The sequence below is a fragment of the Varanus komodoensis genome, unplaced genomic scaffold (genome assembly GCF_004798865.1).
Source record: "Varanus komodoensis strain SLA01 unplaced genomic scaffold, ASM479886v1 scaffold54, whole genome shotgun sequence".
NCBI lineage: Eukaryota > Metazoa > Chordata > Lepidosauria > Squamata > Varanidae > Varanus > Varanus komodoensis.
The window spans coordinates 471,132-479,103 of NW_025336142.1; positions in this window are offsets into that span (position 1 = coordinate 471,132).

The following is a 7,972-nucleotide window of genomic DNA, read 5'->3' on the forward strand; positions in this document are numbered from 1 at the left end:
GGCCTTTGACAAAGTGCCCCATGATATCCTGGTGGAGAAACTGAGGAGTTTGGGATACACCAAAGCACTGTCCGGTGGATTAGGGCATGGTTGACTGACCGAAGGCAGAGGGTAACCATTAGTGGGGAATCGTCGGGATGGCGGCCAGTGACAAGCGGGGTCCCCCAGGGTTCTGTCCTGGGGCCAATCCTGTTTAATCTTTTCATCAATGACATGGAAGAAGGGGTGAACAGTCTGCTGATCAAATTCGCAGATGACACTAAAACTGGAGCAGTGGCCACAACTGAGGAGCAGGTACTCCAGATCCAAAAGGATCTGGACAGACTATGGAAGTGGGCAGGAGACAACAGGATGGCGTTCCATGTGGAGAAGTGCAAGGTCTTGCACTTGGGGCACAGGAATGGGTGTCATAAGTACAGGTTCGGGGACAAGTGGCTGTAGAGCAGCACTTGTGAAAGGGACCTCAGGGTGCTGGTTGACTGCAGGCTAAACATGAGCCAGCCGTGTGATGTGGTGGTCAAGAGGGCGAACGCCACCCTTGGTTGCATAGCCAGAAGTGTGGCTTCTAGATCGAGAGAGGTGTTACTACCACTCTACATGACTCTGGTGTGCCCGCAACTGGAGTATTGTGTTCAGTTTTGGGCCCCTCATTACAGAAAGGATATAGCCAGGTTGGAGTCCGTGCAGCGTAGGGCCACAAGGTTGGTGGCCGGTTTGCAGGGGATGGGGAACGAGGTGAGACTGAGGGAACTGGGTCTCTTCAGCCTGGGGAAGAGGAGACTCAGAGGGGATCTATTGGCGACATACAGGTATGTGAGGGGATGTCACACGGAGATGGGTAGAGACCTGATCTCCTCTGCAGAGGAAGGCAGGACGTGCTCCAATGGAACCCAGGTTTCATTTGGATGCCAGGAAGCACTTCCTGACAGTCAGGACCCCGAGGGTGTGGAATGGGCTTCCACGGGAGGTGGTTGAGGCCCTGTCAATGAGGGTGTTCAAGGATAGGCTGGACGTCCACATGGTGGGCATGTTGTGAGCGGAGCCGGCTGGTGCCGGAGGTTAGACTAGATGGCCCGGGAGACCCCTTCTGACTCGCTCTGTTTCTATGTTCTATGATCCCTGCGGTCCCAGCCTGTTCTACAACTGGAGGACTCTGCCACTTGCTTTTAGCTTGGCTGTAAGTTTTGAACTGTATAGACTTCTACAGTGGTGCCTTGGCTCACGAGCTTAATCCGTTCCAGGACTCTGGTCATGGCCCAAATTGGTTGTGAGCCAAGTCAAATTTCCCCATAAGGTTCAGTGTAAATAAGGTAAACCCGTTCTGTAACTATTTTTTTTTTAATCAGAAAAATGTGAAGCAAAGTGACAAAGAACAACAAAGATGGCGGCCGTCTCCCCGCCCGCCCCCCCCCCCCAGCAAAACGGGATTCCCCCCTGTCATCCTGGCAGGGGGGGGGGGGGGGCAGAGACGTGTGTAATTGTGGGTGCACTGGGGGAGAGACAGGCGCAAATGGGGCGTGCTGGGGGAGGAAGAGATAGGCGTGATCTTGGGGGGGTGGGGAGATGGCCGCGATCGTGCTGGTTGTGGGGGGGAGATGGCCAAGATCGTGCCCGTCTTTCCTGCAGGAGCACACCCGTGATCACGCACATCTTCCCTGAATGAACACAACTGGATCGTGGCCATCTCCCCACTCGGGGGGGGGGGGGAGATGGCTGCGATTGCGGTCACCACCCAATGCGGAGTTCACGACACAGGTCAAAATTTTCATGAATTTTTTGTTCACGACCCGATTTGGTCGTGAACCAAGGCATTCGTGAGCCGAGGCACCACTGTATGTGTTTCCTCAGGAGGCTGTATGTGGGCTAGGATGCACAATAAAACATTTAAAGCAAAGAGGGGAAAAACACAAAATACCCAGAACACATTTAAAAAAGGAACTGGTGACTCTAGCAATTATTTTGCCTTAACCACTGAGTTTTCTGTTATCTCTGTCCTCAACAGTGTGATAGCAGTTCCTATTAGGTTAGCACCCCTTTTGCGTTAAAAACGCACCATTCTTTCATTGCTTCAGCTTCCAGGTCCCACTTCATGAAGCATGAGGGCAAGGGACAGAAATACTCAAGGAGACGAGCCGCCTTCTTCGGCAGGACGTGCTCTGGACGGAGCCCTCTGTTCTATGGCATCCGGGAGTGAGCAGTGCGCCTATGGCCTTCACACCTCCTCCTTCAGCAACAGGTGCAAACACGCCACTTGGTACTTCTGAGCAGTCTGCATGAAAATCATTTTAATCAGGAGGAGGAAATTTGCCCAAGGCGAGTTCTTGTACTCTACGAATATTTCATTTTGCTTCCTAGGGGTGCTAAGCAAACCTTTCAACTTGCTTGGATGGAAGACGTGTATTTCTGGTTTTAAAAGCCGTGTCAGTGCCACCCTGGCCCAAGGGGAAACTTCGACAGGCAAGCAATGCGCGAAGGGCTGGCCAGATTCTCATCGTTTCAGCCACACAGCAGCAGATGTGATCGCATGCCGCGTGGGCTGTGAGAGCGCCGGGGGCAAGTTTGCGCTTCTTGCGTTCAAGAACTCGGTGCAGAGACGGAGTACCAGCTTGCTGGATTTGCTGTTGATACTACATGAAGAAGATGTTCGACTCAGCAGTTTGCCAGATAGTGTTAATCATATCCTGCTTTCCCTAGGGTAAAATACTTTTGTTAGAAGCAATTTCCTTTGAACGTTGTGAGATGAAACTGGGAAGACCCAAGAAGACCTAGGAGAAGGCTGCACGCACGAGACAGGTGGTGCTGGGGAGACACGTATCTGCCGTGTTTGTGAGCGGACCGTTCCCAGCCGAGCGGCAAACGGGGCCCTGGCCCATTGCTCCTCCCCGCACAGGTTGTGTCCACACATGGCCTCCTCCGTGGAGAGTGGCAGCTCAGCTCTTTTCGCACAGATGCAAATGCCATCGAGTTCATGTGGAATCCCTTCGTTAGGAACTTACAAAGGCGGCTTGTCCCAGACACATAAGGGTCCGGTGAATTTCCAGCCGTCTGGATGGAAGCTGCCCGGTGAGATGAACAGCCCCTCATCAGAGCCTGTAGTGCAGAGATGGGGAGAGACAGGCAGGAGCTGGGAGGGACGTGCCAAGCCACTCCAGAGCCTATGTGCCCCTGCCCTCTGGACGTCTTCCAGTGCTTCTCCCGTCTAAGCTGAGCCCAGGAGTCTGTGCGCATCACGGAGCCCAGCTGCACGATGGGAACCTTCCTCAGCCGCCTTCCCCAGCGGCCACCTCCTCTCCCCTCTTGCGGCGGCTGTCAGCACAGCGGGGAAGGTGCGTGGCCGGTGGGTGTGCCAGAAAAGACCAACGGGGGAGCCAGCATCCGGCCAGGAGGAAGCAGGGGGCGGACGCAGCGTGCCTAAGAGGCGGAGGAGGACAGACGCCTTTGAAGAGGGACCCGATCGAAACTGCTCCAGCCGAAGCACCCCAAGTAGGAAGGGTACCAGCGAGCCCATTCCAAGGTGCAGAATGGGCCGGACGTGGGCAAGGTGTGGCTCAGCCTGTCCGGGACGGAGTTGACCTCCCTAAAGCCGACATGGGAAAACATGAGGCCTGCGGGGTCAGAAGCAAAAGCTCCGCCACTCAGGCAAAATTAAAGAACTGTTAAGTCCAGGGATGTGACCGGAGTATCATAGCTGAACGGAAGCGACCTGCTCGCCACCCAGCTTTCCTAATTCAGCTAGGATAGTCAGCCAGCAGGTTTTGTTGCTTCTGTTTCCACTGACTGGGAGACAGAAATTCTTGCTGACCAGAGATCTCCCAGTAGATCCGGATCTACCTTCCGTCCATCCCTTGTGCCGAGCACCTTTTGCCAGGCAAAGGCGCCCCCAGGGAGCCGGAAACACCCGGCAGTGGTTCTCCAGCAGGTCAATTCTGCCCAGTCCTGTGCCTTCACCTTGACGTGCCTCTGCCAGCTCCTTTTTATCTTTTTTTACAGTAGTTTTACTTTGCCTCCTTTTTATTGTTGAATTGCCACTTTGAGAGTCCTTGAGCTGGATAAGAACAGTTAATAAGAACAGTTAATAAGAAATAGCGAGGTCTTAAAATAATCCACGGTGTTATTGCACTGCCCAAACCTATGGCTTTTCGGTAAAATGTTATCTGCTTATTGGCTTAATTGTTCTTCAGCTCCAAAGCGGCGATGCTCCAGGGAGAAGATGGCTGCCCATTCCCCAGCGGCTTGTGCACCGGAGCCGCTTCCGGAGGGCGGTGGCTGCATGAGATTTGGAGGGGCGAACTGTCGTGCCTCCCCTGCTGCCCATCAGAAATGAGACCCCCCCTCGGCTAACTATTTTGAACGAGCTGAGCTGGCTGTTCCCCAGCAGCAGCTTTCTGCAGGGCCTTTGGCTGCGGGCTGAGGCACCCTTTTATTAAAACTCACTCGTTAGTCTGAGAATGCAGCCGGCTTCGGTAACGAAGCCCCCGCCGGAGCACAGGGTCTCCCGGTTCTCACATCACATCCCCTGAGCTGCAGAGTTCCACATTAGCAAGGCCCAATTAAACCAAACCGTTGATTAAACAAGCCAATGAGCATAATTAGCTTAATTAGATTCTCTCTATAATGGCACTGAACTGTTATAGAAAGGCAGCTGAAAAATAAAGTGGATCAAACTTTTTTCTCCCGAGGTAATTAGAATGGGCTGGTGCAATTTTAAAACTCACAGATCTGAATAGTAGCCAAGGGGCAAGAGGAGCTGCGTGCAGAGAAGGATTAATGAAGACGAGGAGATAGAAAGCAAACAGAAAGAAGAATGGAATGTCTCCCGAGCGAATGGGGGGGGGGGAGGCGGCTCGGTGGAAGCAGCGTGCGATTTTCGGGGGCTCCGCCAAAGCGCCTGTCTCAAGTGTACAGAGAGGACCCTGCTCCATCCGAGGGGACCTGGCCCTGGTCTTACGCTGACTCTCATCCAGGTATAAATCGCATTCCCACAAAAGGAGCTCAGGACCATGTGGAAATGAGGAGCCGCAGAAGAGGAAGCCGAAAAGGGCTCTGCCCCACCCCACCGTGGGGCTGTGCCGAGCCAGCTTGCAGAGCGGCCCTAAAAGGACGGAAGGAGGGGGAGGCCATACACTGGGCCGCCTGCCGGGGGGCGAGGGCCCGGGTCTGAGTGGGCCCCGCACGGGGGCGCAAGGCCCTTTCTTCCCACAGTGGGCTCTTGCACGAGAGTGAACAGGAGCCAAGCGCACCGCTGCTGGCCAAGGGCTGCTTTGGGTCTCAGCTGCAAGAGGCTTCGCGCCGCCAGCGTCCGTTCCCAAGGAAGAGAAGGGAAGGGAAGTGCAGCTGCCGTGTGTTCGCAGCCTCTGCCGTCCAGGTTCGTTCGCGATCCCTGCACGCGGAGGCTTGCGCAGGGCTGGTGATCGGCTTGCTCAGAGGTGCCCTTTCAGCCAGGGAGATCCGTCCGACACACATCCTAATCTAGCCCGAATTTCACCAGTTTGTACCACGGAGGCCTTCGCCAAAGGCTTGGCTGAAACCCAGTTAAATCGCACCTGCCGCATCCCCACAGCCCACTGAGGGACTCGCGGAAAGATAAAAGCGGAGGGCATGCAGTGAGCCACAGACTGGGACCTCTGTCAGGCTGCTGTCGTCTGGGGCCCTTCCGTGAGCAGGGAGTCGGGCCCCGAGGCTTTGTGGGTGCCTTCCAACCCCGCCGTTCAGGACCCTATGAAATCCAAGCTGGCTTCCACTAAGCGCTGCCTCAGAGCCGAAGATAAAAGCGCCTCAGATTATTTTCCACCAGAGTTTAGAAGTGTGGAAATGGGTCCACGGCGCATTTGGATTCCAAGGAGCCACTGATCTTGAGCGGCACTGGGCTGGTGGTGTTGGGGGGTTGGTCCCCCGGCCTGAGTCCTGCCTCGGCCTCGAGCTGCGCAGAGGGACTCCCACCCTGCTTCACTGTTGACGCGCTCTCTTTCTGCAGGACTTCCTTTGCAGACTTGTGGTGAGGATGGACCCAACCCAATCTCACGGACCAGTCCAATCCAGAAACGAGCGTTTCTGCTTGCTCTTGGGAGCTGTGGGTGGGGGGCTTCATTTTGAGGTGGCAGACCCCCATTTTGGCACTGCAGGTATCCAGAGCTGTCGCCTGAGGGCCCGGTGCGCCACTGCCCCGGTGCTCCTGCCGGCCACACGAGGACTCCTGGGACCCAACAGGTGCAACAGCAGCTGCTCACGTGGATTTCGGGTGAACGGCTTTCCAGAGATTCAAATAGGCACGGGGCAGAGATGGACTCCATCGGTGAAACAACCTGCTTATTTGTTAGCAATTGTTTACAAATGCTCCATAGCAAAGTTTGTTCAGACATCGAATAAACATGAAGTAGGGCAGCTACTTGATGTAATTCCAGAGACTGCTATTAAAGACGTTCGACACGGACAGCCCTGGCTGCGGGACGGACTGAAGGGCCCTTTCTAGCTGCGAGTGCTGACTCAGCTCGTGCTCACAGAACAGCCCCATTGCTATGATGCCGCACAGATATTTTCCTTTGCAGTTATTCCCTAAAATAGGCAGCAAAATGCTCCTGCATATTCTTTTTCATCTAGGCCAGCTCCGCTTAGAAGTCTTTCCATGGAAAACTCTGGATGTATTTACCAGTTATTTTAAAAAAGCAAGGAAAGGGGAGTGATGTTCTCTGGTTAAGACCTCAGCGGGGGCTCCTCACGATGTTCAGGACAAGGCTCCTCTAATGGGGGGGTTTCTGTGGGGCGGGGGGAGCCTCCCTCAATGCGGCGGCTGTGTGCCTTGGTGCTGCCCGCCTGGAGATAAGGTTACATTTCTGATACACGCGAACCTTCAGGGCCCCCCCGAGAACCCCAATTTGGAAACGGCGCAGGGCATCCTGACTCCACTGGCCTCCACAAAGAAAACCGCAGCATTATTTGCTTTTTCGTTGCACCACCAGAGCCTGGAGTTTAACCTTTCCCCATCCCTTGTTGACAACTGCAGCCGCCCAAGCCGGCCACTCAGTGCCTGCAGGAAAGCGTTTTGCAGCGAGTAATTATAGGTTGCTCTCGCTAAGGAGAGAAGCCCCCCTGGAGCAGCACAGGCTGTTTCTGTTAGGCTCCGTTTCTCCAGATTAGAGGGAGGACATATCCAAACAGAGAGGCGCCCCCGTAATGCGCTTCCAGAAAAGCGCTGCGCGAAGCTCTTGCGAGGCACTTGGGCACATGCCCAAGCCAGAGCTGGCGCGTCATGAGAAGGCCCTCCGGGCACGCATCCCCCTCCGCTCGTCCCTCCCACTCCAGTTCCTCCGGGCTGGAGAGCCCCTCCCTGGGCGCCATTTCACCCTGGGCAATCGGGGACCAGCACCAGGATACGCAGGCGGCCATCCTGTGCCCCCGGCCTGCCCTCGGATGCGCTCCCCCCCGGAATGGGACGGCGGAGAAGAGCCCAGCTCTGGGGCCCCGCTCTCCCTGCGCTCCTGCGTGTGCCTGGGAGGCGCCCTCCTTCAGGCCCCACCGGCAGCTGAGACGCAGAGCATGGGGACCAACCTGCCAGCGCTCATGCGCCCTCAGTTCACTCGGCCGATGCTGAGGCAGTTCCCTTCTTCAGAGCCTCGGTGCAACTCGGGGCGTCTTTCCTTAGCAATCGCAGCCTGCCAACCCGAAGTGCAAGGGGGCCACTGCTTTCCTTCTGGAGAATAATATTCTGTGGAAGCTGCCGAAGGTCAGACAGCCCTGCAGCTAGAGGAACTCTCCCACCCACCGTGAATTCAGAAAATAGCCTTCTACAAAATGAGTTCTATATAGCCATCTTTGTAGTTTGGTTCCTTCCTCATATGTCTGACTCTTGTACCACTTCTGAAATAGCTTGGGGATGCTGCCAAAGAAATCTGGAATTACCCACATGTTGGCCGTGAGTTTTCCAATTTTTTTTAGCCCAGTGGACTTTTCCTGAACTCCAAGGAGGGCTCTCTTG